The sequence below is a fragment of the Chinchilla lanigera genome, unplaced genomic scaffold (assembly GCF_000276665.1).
Source record: "Chinchilla lanigera isolate Chin_1 unplaced genomic scaffold, ChiLan1.0 scaffold00026, whole genome shotgun sequence".
NCBI classification, from domain to species: Eukaryota; Metazoa; Chordata; class Mammalia; order Rodentia; family Chinchillidae; genus Chinchilla; species Chinchilla lanigera.
In genome coordinates, this window is record NW_004955427.1 from 16,984,410 (window position 1) to 16,999,501 (window position 15,092).

General features: G+C 39.9%; 1 long non-coding RNA gene across 1 annotated transcript; it reads left to right on the forward strand.

Moving 5' to 3' along the window:
* The first annotated feature begins 219 nt into the window (after positions 1-219).
* LOC106148699 lies at positions 220-4,723 on the forward strand. Its single transcript, XR_001234349.1, has 3 exons — positions 220-436; positions 840-1,108; positions 4,278-4,723. It is a non-coding gene; the product is annotated as an uncharacterized LOC106148699 (long non-coding RNA).
* The last annotated feature ends 10,369 nt before the right edge of the window (positions 4,724-15,092 follow it).

The following is a 15,092-nucleotide window of genomic DNA, read 5'->3' on the forward strand; positions in this document are numbered from 1 at the left end:
TTCCTGTTTCTTGGGAGAGGAGTACAAATGGAACTCTTTGTGACATAGGTCTAAATATTTGAGTGCTATGAATCAAGACAAACAGATAGTGAAATATATTATGCCTTCCCATCTTCAAATGACTGGTACAGTCGGTTACAGTTGAGAATTCTGAGGCCACTTGGAGTTCTAGAAAACATAGACTGTCACAATGAAAATGAGTTTCAAGCCCTAGCCTTCATTTATTGTCCTTTCTTCCCACTGTGGCCAATCAGCACAATGAGGAGATTCACACCTATCAGACTGCACACATAAGCTTTGTATCTGCTTTGGCAAACAACTTCCATGCGGGTTACCCTCTGGCCTAGAGATGCACACACTAATAACATAGTGCTTGGAAGAACAAACAAGCAAGAGTTGCTTACAGATACTGAAAGCAAGCTGAGAGATACTTTGGGTAAGAAGTGTTGATCTCATCTGAACCAAGTTAATACTTTAGAAAGGGTCCTAGGTAGGAGTATCTGTTTGTTCTCCCCTAAGAATTCTTCATGCTTTGAGGAAGACGACAGCTAGTAGGAGGGATTCTATAAGTATAAGACTCACAGAGAGATCCCTGTTACTTACTCAGGGTTAAGAGTTAAGAGTTATACTGCTTCACAGAGTCTGGTGTAGCATCCACAATGGAGAAGAAAATAAGATTTTCTAAAAATAACCAAGGTCATTATTGCCTTCCAAGTGTGTATTGAACATCAGCCTCAAGAACTCACTAACACATATTCTAATAGCAACCCTACTGCCTCTCTCACTGTTGCTTTTGTTTTGTTTTGTGGCCCCCTTCCGACATTGAAATTCTTTCTCAGTTTTCAATAGAAATTTTGCAACGTGGAGAGCATAATGAAGCAGCTGTTAACAGTTGCAGCTAAACAAAACACTTTAAACCAAAGACTCTCCTCCAAGGAACCTTGGAAACATGAAGAGGGTTTTATTCAAACTGGGAATTTCCAGACTTTGAAGTCAACGTGATAGTCTCTTCAAAGTACCATAACATTTCCTCAACTCACTGTCCATGATCAAACCTTCTATTTAAATCTCCTTGGAAGAATGTAGCTACAGGATCCAAGACCACAGAGTAAGTAGCACACAATTCAGTGGTGATTCATGAATATTATCCTTGGAAGAATGGTTTTCACAGCAGAGCTCCCACTGGAAGTTCCACATAAATCAAAATCATAAATAAATAATATTATGTAAGTACTAAATGAACCTTGCATCCCTAGGAAAGTTTAATCAAAGCTTCAGGTATTCTGAAATTAAATTTGTTTTTATTTTCTTTAGGCTCCATTTTTTACTTCATGATGAAGAAACAAAAGCTTTTCTAAAAACAGACAAAAATTAACCACTACTACCTGGGATAAATGCCATTTATAATTCCCCAAAAGTCACCTTGCAAATCCAGCTGAATCAAAGCAATGGCAGGGAACTTCTAAACTCTTTGTTAAGTAACATTAATTATTTATTGGCAGAGTACATTGCTTATGAGAAGATGTAACTCTTAGGTCTGGGAGGTAAGAGGGGCATTGAAAGTTTTCATCAGCTGAGGCTCCTGCGGTAGAATTACAACTTGTTATTAATGAAAAACTCCTGCAGAAATGCTACAAAAAGGCAGAATTTAATCAGGCCTGTGTTATGCACATAAATGGGCTACATGGCCTATATCTATATTATGAGTCTGAGTGAAAATATGTACTCTATATAGCACGTATGAAGTTTGTTATAGAAACTACTGTCAACCAGTAAACATACTTGCAGATTAGGAAAGGTTTGTGTGCCTGATACTGGAGGAATAATTAAATACCATAAGACTATAATTATAATAAGGATAACTTTAAATGATACTTTATAATTTAAAGTTGACCATCCCCATTTGATCAACAAGAGAGCTTCAGGTAATGTGGATATCTAGGGAACATTTTCTGGCTTCACCATCTGTTTCCTAAAATGTCTCACCATTCTATCTACAAACTACAAGTGAGGAATTACTTTTATTGAAAAGGGAGGGAACAGACAGAACTAGGACTTGATTTCTGAGGCCATACCCTCTTCCCCAGCCTAGACTTTCTCTTATAGCAGTCTATGGAGTTTGCAGGAAGAGGTAAATATTTTGCACAGTCAAATTACATTTTTGCAAGGGAAATATTTGCATCCTTTTCTTCCAAAATTAAAAGATGAGACCATGGAAAAGAAACATTGGTTGGACAGTCATGAAAACAGACTAGTCTCAGGAAACGTTCCCTTCCCTTTGTTTCGCTGCTATGTTAGCTGCACTTTTCCTCCCTTTTCCTCAGGTTCTTGTGATTTATTTAACAGGATTATTCCTTTGTTTCAGTTTTGCAGAGTTATTTGTGTGTGTGTTTGTTCTCCATCATAAAATTGCCCTGAAGATTCATATGAAAAACTCCTTATCCTTCACCGCCACCTTCTACAGTGACGTCTCTATTTTTGGTTCTTTAGTACTTGGGGACAAACCAAAGAAAGCATGAGTCTCAAGGATTCAAACTGTAGTAGCAATGGTCCTTAGTAAATCACCTGTCATGTCTTTGCCTGTGTATGAGACGTTACTAACATGATTTGTATCAATGTTTATTTAATTCTGATTGTTCTTTTCAAATTTCATCATCTCTTTAACAAAGTAACATCAAAATATTTAGCCTATCAAGTTAGCTGCCTGTGACATTAGCCCCTTAATGTGGGGATTGAACTTGTTTCTGCTCTTTTTTCTATAGGGGAAGCTAAAAGGAATTTATTTTTTGTTTTTTTTTTTTTTTTTTTTTTGGGTTTTTTCTCCGGTACCGGGAACCGAACTCACGACCTTGCGCTTGCCAGGCAGGCGCTTTTGCCGCTGAGCTAAATCCCCAGCCCCCTGAGCTAAATCCCCAGCCCCGCTAAAAGGAATTTAAAAACTTTACTGAAGCCACACTGCTAGTAAAAGACTGATCCCAGAATTAATTCCATTGCCTGATGAAAAAGACCTGCCTCTTCACCACTCTGCAATCCTGTCTCTAGGAAACATGCTCACCCCTCATCATCTGCCTTGGATGTTTTTTTCTTCATTTCATCTATAAACCACAAATGGGGAAAAGGCATCAAGCAGTGGAAGGAAAGGGATTGATGAATATTTTCTCCAGTATTACAGCAATTGGTATCTGTGTAATAGAGTGCAGGCAATTTGCGTGCTTGTCCCTGGTGTTCAGATTCTGCCCGTGGCACAGATCGGGCCCTATGATCAAGGTCTTTTCTCATACATTCATGTATCTATTATCTAGGAACTGTCCTGAGTTTAATTTTGTGGCAATGCTATTCAGATCACACACAGGTTTTGCAGGTAACTAACCTGGCTGCTTTCTTGCTACCCCAGAGAGCTGAAAGTGCTGGGGAGTTGCTTCTTTAGCAGCTACCTCATCTTCATAACTCCTGGGCTCCATCACTTGTATTTCTTGCTGCCCTTCACCCCACCCTTCTCTTTCCAGAAGGGATGGAGGAGTAAATTGCATTATATTCCTTGGTGCCATAAACTATGTCAAGTTGTGCAGAAACAATATTAAATATGGTAATTTTCTTTCTCTTTTTCTTAATCCATTACATTCTCTAACCAAGTCGCACCAACCTTTGAAAGAAAATAACTGCACAGGCATATGGGTAATGTCATTATGCTAATTAGCCCCGCACTAATCTGTAGAAATCAAAATGTGGCTGTTAGAATGGGGATCCTGAAAAGAAAGCCCAAACTTTCTCCTCAGGCCTCCCCAGCATCTCCAGATACCTTTAGTTGAGCCTGTTCCTCGTGAATTAGAGGCTAATGTAATATGCACACTGGCCCTGCACCCTCTCCACTTAAGAACTGGGGAGGACTGAATTCTCTCTTTTGAACTATGTCCAAAATACAAGGGACAGCGAGTCTAGAAGGGAGATGGGTGTAATAGAGTGAGGCAATTTGAGGACTTGTCCTGGTGCTCTTCTCCGGAGATTCTGAGTTTGCATATGGCACAGATGAAGGCCTGTGATGAAGGGATGAGCTGAGAGTAATTACAGAGACCGTGCTTTGCAAAATGCGCAAGGAGACAGCACATATCCAGCCCTAACACAGTAGGAATCTGGGGAGCAGTCAAGCTTAACACAAAATAAAAACAAAAATCTGGATAATAATGATACTTTTTGTCTCTTACCTCCCCATCCCCACTATTCAGCCTTCTGGAGAGTGCTTCCATTAACATCATTGGAGGTCTTTCCTGTCTCCCCAGGACCCACAAATGCGCTGGGTTTAGGAGCCTCAAAAGGCCACCAAGAGCTACAGAATCACAGAGCAGAAAGAGAGCTTAGAAAGCCCTTGCTACTGGCATTTTCTAAAACAATAAAAGGGAGAGCTGACCACATGGACCACGTCTTTCAGTGTCATCAGAAGAGGAATGACCTTGCTGCTTATGATCAGAAGGCTGGACTGAAACCGTGATACCCAATTAATCTCTTCGGGGCCCTGAAACTTGTTTTTACTCACTGCCATCTTGAAGTGGGTCTGGAAGAAAGTAGTTTGTATGATTTCAAATCTACAGTAGTGTTCGCACTGAAAATATTCATTTTAGAAATGACAGTTTTATATATCCTAATAGGAATTAAATGTAAATAAATGACTCTAATATGTCTCAAATCTAGGTAGACAGCCCAGTTTGAAATTTGTCTAATACAGAAGAAAAATAAAAAGGTAAACTATACATAGTGATATTTTATTTTGACAAAGCCCTGAAATTATCCCGGAGGTACAATGTGTTTAATCCATCCACATTCTCCCACATACATACTCTGGTAAAACTGTTGCATTATGACAGCAGAAATGCATTAATTACCTAAATGTTGTTTAACACTATAACACTAAAGTACTTTCTAGAATGTGGAAAGACATAAGAGGTTTTCCATATGGCTAATTCATGTGTTACACTGGTAGGTTAAGAGTAGTGACAGGCAAATATGGCTAAGGGTTAAGTGCTCCATCTCAGAACATGTGTGCATGGGTGTGTGTGTGCATGTGTGTGTGTGTGTGGGTGGGTGCATTTGTACAGATAATTATCATGGAAACCTTATTCCATGGTGGGTTTTGTTTCAGTGGGTGGAGGGTATGTGTTTGTTTATATTTGTTTATTTTAACATTTCTGAATCTAGAAAGAATACTATTGGTGGTGGGTAACTCCTTAACTCAGGACAAAGGAGTTATATAAGAGACTAGGAAAGGCTAATGAACTGCTAGAAGTAGAAACTAATAAAAAACTAAATTTATGCACTTTTTTGTGTAATTTTCATGTATTACGTATAGTGCCACCGAGTGAGAGCAAAAACCACGTCTGCGGCAGCCCTGATCTCCTGTGGAACAACCCCAGGATCATCCAGACTGTCAGAGCACAGCAGGCTGGAGTACCCTGAGAGGCTCCAGAGCTGCTGCCCAGTGTAGGCCCCTTTCCTCCCTTTCAGGATGGAGTGCTGCCTCCTCCATCCTTAACCAGATCCCCGCAGGCCTCATACTTCCTCTAAGTACATAGGTCTGATAATGCGAGCCCCTGCTTCTGTGGACTCCACGGCTCTCACCATGCATGGAGAGCGAGGCCTTTCCCAATCAGGCGTCACTCTCCTGCCACCTCTCCTACAGCTTCCTGCTCTCGCTCCAGCCAGGGAAGACTAGCACACTAGTGCTCTGTGAGCTTTCTACTCTCCACTTGTTTCCTGGCACTGATGTTTCTTCTCGTAACTGTCCATGATCCTGTTTCCAGTTTCCTTTAAAACGCTACCCATTCTCCCAAGTTCCTTTCAAATGTTCAACCTGCCAAGCTGTCCTTGGTGCCTTTCCCCTGATGCCCTCTGCATCACAGATAAGGATTTGCTCCCCGCCACCCTCCCAGAGCACCTTGTCTGTCTTATCTGCCAAGTCCCCCGAGCCTGGCTCCCCTCACAGTCTTCCCTGGATGGCAAGGTCCTTCAGGGCAGAGCCTTCAGCTGAATAATTTCAAGTGCGTGGATTCAAAAAACAGTGCCTTGCACCTAGACAATATTTATAGATATTATATTTATGTCTAGTAAATATAATATTTATTATATTTATTTCATATTATATTTATGTTATTTATTATATATTTATGTTAATATTTACAGATATTATATTTATATTTATAATATTCATAGATATGTATAGCACTTCATTTAATTACATTCAAAGAAACCACCAGTGGCTCTATTCTATGTACACAGCAGGGCTCCACGTACAGTAATGCGGATCACTGTAACCAATATATTGTGCTACATCTTCTTGGTGCTTTCTAATTCCTTGAGTGGCAGGGCAGAATACAAGAGAGAAAGAAATGCTGAAATGTTAGTGCCTGGAGGCAGAGCTTTGAGGACGCTGGAAGCCAGGAGAGGATGTGGTCTGTTGTCTTTCAGCAAAAACAGAAACTGCAAGCTTGATGAGGAAGAGAAAAACTAAAACACCTCTAATTTCCCCCCCTCTTAAAGCCTCTCTTGCTTGGCAGACACTCCAGCTATGTGAGAAGGCCTTGGGGACATCTCTCCGAGGCTGCTGTCAAGGTGCTGCTTCTCCTCGGGTGCTGCGGTTCCTCCTGTCAGACTGCCTGGCCCTCCCGACCCAGGTTGCATAAAGACGAGTTAACACAACGTGTAAACACGGCAGAGGGTCTGTGTGAGACCGTGGTGGTTTAATAAGAGAACACATCCAGCCCAGTCTCTTTGAAGGGAAACACCAATAAAGATATCCACAAGGGGAATTGATGTTATCTCTGCAGACATTCATAAAGCGCCTCTAAAAACAAATCCTCATATAACATTTGATTTTTTTTTTCATTCTTGAAGACTCTCTTTTGATCAGGGCTACTGAATGTTCACTGTGACCTCGCAGCTGATTGCAGCAACAATCATAGATTCGGAAAAGAAAACGGGGGAGATTTAAAAGAAAAAAAATCTTTGCTCTTCTGCACACAGCATTCGTAGTTTAAGCTTTTGGTTGAACTCCTTAGGCAAGGAGAATCCGGTTCCAGGCGGCTAGGGGGAGCCCGAACACAGTTGAAAACTCTCCGTGATTAATTGCATTCATTTAAATTTTCTGTCCTGCACCTCCGAGAGGCTCTTTGGAAAAGATGCCCTATCATTGGGCAGGGGAGTAGGGTAGGCGCCTCTGATTGGAAGATGTAAATCTAAGCGCAGCAGTCTCCCAGATACTTTCTAGGGGGATCCAGAGTATTTATGTGTGGGGCCCAGGCCCCTGCTGCAGTCCACAGCTGTAGCCAGAATAACCAGAAAGATCATTTCATGATTAGAACAATTAGAAAAATTTAAAGTGTGGAAACGTTGAAACTGGCTTTTCTCTACCTAATCCATTTCTATTTTTAATTTAATGGCCTCTGCCATAGCATTTGGTTTTTGCTTTTTAAAATTTGTGATTATGATTGCATTTATTTAAAAATGTGAGTGAGGAAGATTTGCAAGTGTAAATTTGAATGACTTCATAGCATGGTAAAAAAAAATAATAATCCTAAAACAAGCTAGAGTTGGTTCCTAGGTTACCAGAGTTCGCATGTTAGTAGTTTGGGCGTCTACCTACTCTCTCACGAATGAGTGTTTATTTGTGTAGGTACCACAAGAAAATGAGTAAGTTTCCTTATGCACAATATACTTGATCCTAACTGAGAAGCAAAAGAATATACTGTTATCACATTATTATCCATGTGAACTTCAGTAAGCTATTAATTATTTCTTCCAATCATCATTTCTTAATTTGACATAGAAAAAATCATGCCTACTTCTTTCAGTCTTAAATGAAAAGGTAATCATGAAGTGCTTAGCATATTGCTTGGCACACTTAAACGCTGGTACTCTCAGCTGTCCAGGGCCTGATGTAGCTCCCAGGATAAGTACTCAAAAATATTTGTTTAAAAAAATGAAGAGACAAAGGAAAGAAGGGAAGAAGGGAAGGGGGTGGATTCAATCATGTATTCATGGGAAATAGGCAGAATCACACTTTTCTTATTGCCTTCTCTCATCTGTTCTTGCTTTGTCAACTTGGTTGGAAGATGCCTCTGGCTTCCTAACTCTGTGATAGTAATGAGGACATCCCCAGCTCTATTCCATTTAAACCGCTCCAAGACCCAGCAAGGATGACGGTTGCAGAAATATAGCAGTACTGTTGTGGGGTGGAGAGATAAAGTTCAGGATACAGTAAAGAATATGAACACTGTTACTGAGTCCCCCAAATTAAAGAAGGAAAGAAATGAGGATTAGGGAAGTAACCTTCCAGTAGAGATAACAAACTTGAAAAGAAGGTAAAAACAGTATAAAATATTCTGAAAAGCTGTGGGGTGATAAGAGCATATGAGTAAAAGGGCAGGAATTTCAACTATGCAAGGAAGATGATGGAAGGGGATGTCCTGAGGTGGGATCTGCAGTGACCTGACAGGCCAGGAGTAGGATGAGCTATGTCAGTGTAGCAAGCCTTGGGTAAGAAAAAAAGCCAGAAGGAGAAGTACCCTGTGTGGTCAGGCTGAGCACCTGATCAGGTGGACAAGCAGCATGAACAGTAAGGCAGAAACTAGAACCTGACATGGTTGCAAAGTGGTCCCAATGGGCTAATGATACTACAGACTGTAAAACAATCCCAAACCCTGGAGTGCAGAAAGTCAGTAACATGCATCCAGCTAGGAGAAGCTTGAGGCATGAGGCCAGAGCAAGGGCTGGGAAAGGCCATGGCACAAGCAACTGTAGAACAAAGGAGGTGAGAGTCCCAGATAGAGGATGGTACCACTGATAACTCAGCCATCATTCTGGAATCAAATTGCATTTTTAACTCATAGGACCTTTCTAGGCCTACCCTATTAGTCTCCATTTGAGGTTTTTGAAGGTAAGTAAGACTTACATTTCCAGCCTGATTCAAAGCTGGAAGGGTCATGCACAATATTGATGCACTCAGGAAATGAACTAAGGACAGTCAGTGTCACTTGGGAGATCATATTCTCCCTTAGTCCTCTGAGGAAGGTGTCTCTTCTTCCCAAGATGTGAATTTGCTTGAGGTAGGAGCTAGATGTCAACACAGAGTCAGCTGTTAGCCTTGGGGGATACCAGTGGCAGCCTCTGCAAGAGGCCAGGAAGACTTCATGGCTGGACCCACCCATCAGAGAGTCAAACAAGTTCCCAATTAGGAATACCTGTTGAGTGAGGATATCCAAGTTAGGAAGGATTTTCATTTCTGAACATTTCAATTCTAGGCACAATATTTTAACAGAATGGAGAGAAAAATGCTGATAACACTTCTATACTTGAAATTATCGGAGGTAAATTGGACAATTGGACTTTAATACAAAGGAAAACTTCTCTGAATCTAGTTAAATTGTATTTATAAGAAAGCAAAGTCTCGGGGGCTGGGGATTTAGCTCAGCGGCAAAGTGCTTGCCTGGCAAGCACAAGGTCGTGAGTTCGGTTCCCGGTACCAGAGGAAAACAAAAAAAAAAAAAAAAAAAAAAAAGAAAGAAAGCAAAGTCTGTTTTTTTGAGTGCATGGCATTTCATGTTTTCCTAAAGGTAGTATATATCTAGCTATTTAAAACAATATCTGAATAAAAAAGGCAATGGCTAGTCATACTTTGGATGGGATACGTGGCTTGATTTTCCATCTGGAAACAAGGCAGCAGCAAATACATTTTACAAACACTTTCACTGTTTCTGATGTTAAGAGTTGAATGAAAATTGCTATTATGTGACTTCTCTGAGAAAGGATACTAGCTTCAAATTGCAAGCCTAAATAAAATGATTCTTAATGTTTTAAAGCTTTTCCTGAGATAGAGAACTCATCATTTCAATGAATACTTCAACATGTTTCATTTTTTTATTGATAAATTTAAAACTCCTATATTCCCAGCTATTTGGGAGGCTGAAGCAGGAAGATGTTTGAGCCCTGCATGGGTAACTTAGACACTGTGTCAAAAAAATGAAAAAAGGCTTGAGATGTAGCTCAGAATGACAGCCTTTCCCTAATGCATGCCCTGGTGTCAATTGCTAGTACCCCAAGCAACAACAATAAAGTACTAGGAGAAAGAAAAAGATATTAAATAAAAATATGTCAATTACATATTCAAAAATACGAGGAGAAACAAAAAGATATTAAATGAAAATATATCAATTACATATTCAAAATACATCTGTGTGCATGACTCTAATCCCATCTATGCAGAAGGATGAGGTGGGAGAACCACAAATTTGAACCTAAGTTAGACAACATAGCAAGACCCCGTTTCAAAACCAAATAAAAGCAAAACAAAACAGAAAAGAAAATACATACTCCTGCTAAACTCACACAAAAGCTGAAAATATTAACAAAATGTAAAAGAGAGAAACATTATATTTAGTAACTGTATGTGAATGATTATATATTTAGTGGTATATATTTACATACATATAATACATAATTAACATAGATTTGCATAGGGTTTTTTTACTTAGATGTAAACTGAATCTAATGGACTTCTGTTTCTGTTGCTCACTGAACAATGAACAGGGTGACCTGTTCAAGCCACTATTTCTGAACCTGGGGTTCTCGAGTGAAAATTTATATACAATTACTGTGCAGCAGCAAGGTATTTTATGAATATATGTTTTGCTGGAGCTAAATGAATGCAGGAGCGTAAATATATACAGTTAAAAGTCATTAATCCTTGGGGGAATTTCTTTGTAGCATACAAATGCCTAAATTTAGATTCCAAAGATTAGAACATAGAGGTATTCAAAGTAAATAGCATAGAGCTTTATGCGATAAATACATGCACTCTGGATGTTAGGAAAATGCTATGTATTTCCCCTTCCAATGCAAAGAAAAGCAAGGGATTAAGTGTTTATATTTAGGGAAGAAGGAAAGGAGAAAGGAGGTAGAGAGAGACTTGGGGAAAAAACACAAGACTAGGGTTATGAAGCATATTGTTGCTTTTTGACAGTGCTGGGGCTTGAACCCAGGGCTTCGCTGTATTCTAGGCAAGTGCTGTACTATTGAGCTGCACTCCACAAGCCATTCTTTCAGACAGGGCCTCACTAAGTTGCCCAGGATGGCCCTAAGCTTGTAATCCTCCTGCTTCAGGCTCCCAAGTGGCTGAGATTACAGATGTGCACTCCCACGTCCCACTGAGCATATTTTTATGTGATCCACTTTCTTACAGCCATTCAGTGTTAGGTTAACCCAGCTGGAGCAGGTGCATGGATGCTTCATTTAGTGTGCACTGGGACAGTAGTGTGCTATATTTTCTTTCTTTCCTTTAGTGGAAGTGCTGGGCTCTGTGTCCACCGGGCACCCAGTCTGTGCCTGTGATCTGCTCCTATCTCTTTCTGCTCTCCAGCCCTTTTTCCCATTTCCCTTCCCTTTCTCTCCAGCTCACCCCACTACCATCACGAAGGACAAAACCATCTGTCTTGTGCATTCACGTGAAGAGAGTTAGGGCTTTTGGAGTACAATGCCCATCTGACTCTATGCAGAAGCTCTGAGAATCTGAATTATTGTGATACTTGAAGAAGTTTAGGATCTTTGCTCGAGGTAACAGCAGTGATAGGAGTGGATCACAATTTGGACCTGACTGGCCTCATGGGGTTTGAAGTGGGGCAAGAAGAAGCGAAGGGGTTAATCCAGAAGGCATGAGGTGGCAGTGAGGCCTTTCATAACCTTCATTGCTTTTCCGGGATATGAGCCCAGGCAAAGGCAGAGAGAATGGCAACTCAGCCCGAGAATGCAGGGAGTGATAGAGAACACTGCGGGGAAAGGATGAGAACTGCTCTTTGGAAGGAGGAGTTCATAGTAAGTTTGTTTCTGACTATACTAAATTGAATCTGCCAGTGGAATCATTTTAATAAAAAATGAGGCATTTTCCCCAATCTTCAAATGCCACAGCAGGCATACCATTTGTCCATATGGGAAGAACAATACCACGAAGCCTAGATGCTTATCTAATGTGAGCTTGCTGTGTTCTGGGGGGTATTTTTATTGCGTGTCAGTATTTGCATCTCACATTAACATAAAGAAAATGACTGATACACTGACCTTTTCTTGGGGGTCACTTCCATCTTTCTTACAGTACATGTCCTACGCAGAACACATCATTCTTCCTTCTTTCCTTCTTCCCATCCTTCTGTTTCCCAAATATCTACTGAGCCTTGTCTGTAGAAGCTGTGGTAGGCACTGGCAAAGACAGTCTGCTAAATTTGCAGTTTTCATGAGCCTTTGCCTTTCTAAAGCTCTCTTCTATTATTTCCTTTACACGTAATTTTAAAATGAGTTGTAGTAAAATGCCAGAATTAAATTCTTTTTCCTCGTTGTTTTGGAATTGAGTCACCCATCTACTTTTCTAAATACAGACTCCTCTTAAAAATCAAATAAATATGTACATGCAATAAATTATTTTTATAACAGTCCTTTACCTGGATCAAGATCATTAACAAATTTAAACATGGGTGTATTTATTCTTTTACTTTTCTGAGATGTAAAATCAAACTGTGTTTTCAGGCATGTGGATGTATTTTTTAAATTTTGTGTTTTTTAAAATAAATCCATAATTTCCATCAGGTTTTCAAAAGAGTCTATAATTTAAAAATAGTTTAAAAGCACTGAACAATTTGTAGGTGATGTCAAGAAAATTTCCAACGTTTGTTCTTTGTGTAGACATTAAAATTAAAGTTCTTTCTCAGACATTCTTTTGATTTCATGGTGATCACAATTGTTTTGAAAACACAAATGAAAATTGCTATCAGTGAGTATATCTTGATGTGCATTTCAAAATTTACAGTTCTCAAGAAAATACAGAAAGAACTTGGACTACTCAAGATTAGGAACTGGGCAACTCATCATATATATTGCACATCAGATTAATATGTTATAAACTGCATTCAAGGTAAAGTATTTTGATGCATTAAAATATATCTTTATGGGATCTCTGGTAGATTTTTTAAAAAAATGTTTCAAAGGGAAAAATTATCAATCATTTTAGTTAGTTAATACAGCCTCACTTAAATGATTAATAGGGTAATTAGACCTAGGCATACTGATGTCTGCTTTAGAGTTGATTATAATAAACATAGTAATAGTTTGGTGATACCCTTAGATATAATGTAGCCAAATAATCCTCCTTACTCACATAGGCAGGAGTTTCATTGGTTATTCTTGCCTTGTCAATGCATAGCAGACTTGAGAAGCAACCAGGGTGTACAGTCTGGGAAAACTGGCTAACCCTAACCTAGAAGAAAACCCTAGAGGCCAAATTCTTTCCTGCAGACTGAGAGGATTTTGAGCCTGCCAGCCTCCTTGTCTTCATACCATGAGGAAATCAGATCTGCTCTATTCAAAAAAGCAAAAAGGGGAATTAAAAGCTCTGCGTCTGAATTTGTGCAAATAAAAGTTAAGCCCTTATCCAATAATTTTTACATTTCAATGATATTTGAGGTGGAAATCCTGCATTTATGATCCTAGAAACTAGATTTTGATGCTAAGTATGCATTGGAAACACCCACCCTTATACCAGTGGTGCACGGAGGAAAGAAACAGCTTATATTGAGAAAAATGCCCGTATATGAGTCCACTCATTAATTCACTCAACAAATGTTATGTATCCTCTGTAAGGTATGTGTCCAAGAGAAATGAAAAAGTGTTCACTCAAATAGTTCTACCCCGATGATTACAACTTCATTTATAACTACTTCAATGGGAAACACCACTAACTGTCCTCTACTGGGAGATGGGTAATAAACTGCAGTATATCTGTATGAAGGGACATCACTCAGGAATGAGAACAGAGTACTGATACCTTCCACGACATGGATGGATCTCAAATGCGTCATGCTAACTAAAGAAGCCAGACTCAAAGGTCACATACTGCACTATTCCATTTATATAATACTCTGTGGAAGGCAAACTATAGGGAAAAAGACTGTATCCGTGATTATCAGGGATAAATGATGAGGTTTAACTACAAATAGTTAACACAATTGTCTGTGTCAGGTGATAAAACTATTTTGTGTTCTGATTGTGGTGGCATTACACAACTCTGCATCTATCAAGATGCAAAGAACTTTATATCAAAAGGAGTGAATTTTATGCCTACATGTTGAAAAATAAATTTGAGAAAGGATGGCAATAAAATATGCTGACTTCCGAAGCAATTTTACTTGGTGTCTTTTGTTTCTGAAACTCTCTGAGAAGTTAAGAGACGTAAAAGCAAACAAACAAAAGCAAAATAGGAAGATCCTTTTCCTTGACCTTAAAAGTCACACTCTAATGAGCAAGAAAGGATGGTAGGAAAAGAAAAAGATGGGGTGGGTGCGGGATACCAGGTGAACCGAATAGCTTTGGGTACACAAAGGGCCGGACTTATTTCTTTATCTATGATGGATATATAAAGTTAAGGGTTTAGTAGCTATGGTAGAGCTAGGCACAAAGTATGAAGCAGATCAGTTACTACTGGGATAGATTTTCCCTTCCTGCTTCTTTTGACAGAAACATAGTCTTATAACTGTAACTTTTGCTTCTGGAACAGAACCAGCTCCCCAGAAGGAAAACAGCTTTATTCTCAGTTTTCCTCAGCTGCCGGGGTGACTCTGCCACCTGAAGGATGGCACTGGGTGGGGTACTGTGTCACCTCCCCTCTCTTCCACTCCAGTCCCTAAAGTACTATTATTCAGCAGAGTGTCGCCTCTACCCGTGCCTCTTGCATTCCGTTCCCTCCCGCTGCAGTTGTGCCAATACCATGATGAACAGGAAGTCGCCCCCATGGCCTTGGGGTGGGTGCGGGATACCAGGTGAACCGAATAGCTTTGGGTACACAAAGGGCCGGACTTATTTCTTTATCTATGATGGATATATAAAGTTAAGGGTTTAAAAAATACTAAACTGCACTTCTTGTGAGCTTCCCCCCACCATTTTCATTTTCTCCATCTCCTGGGAGCCAACTGAGCAGCTCCCTCCCTGCCTTATCTCACTGACTACAGTAATGAGCTCCAGGGGGACCTCGCTCCTGCCTTTGAAGTAACACGTTTCTCTGAATACAC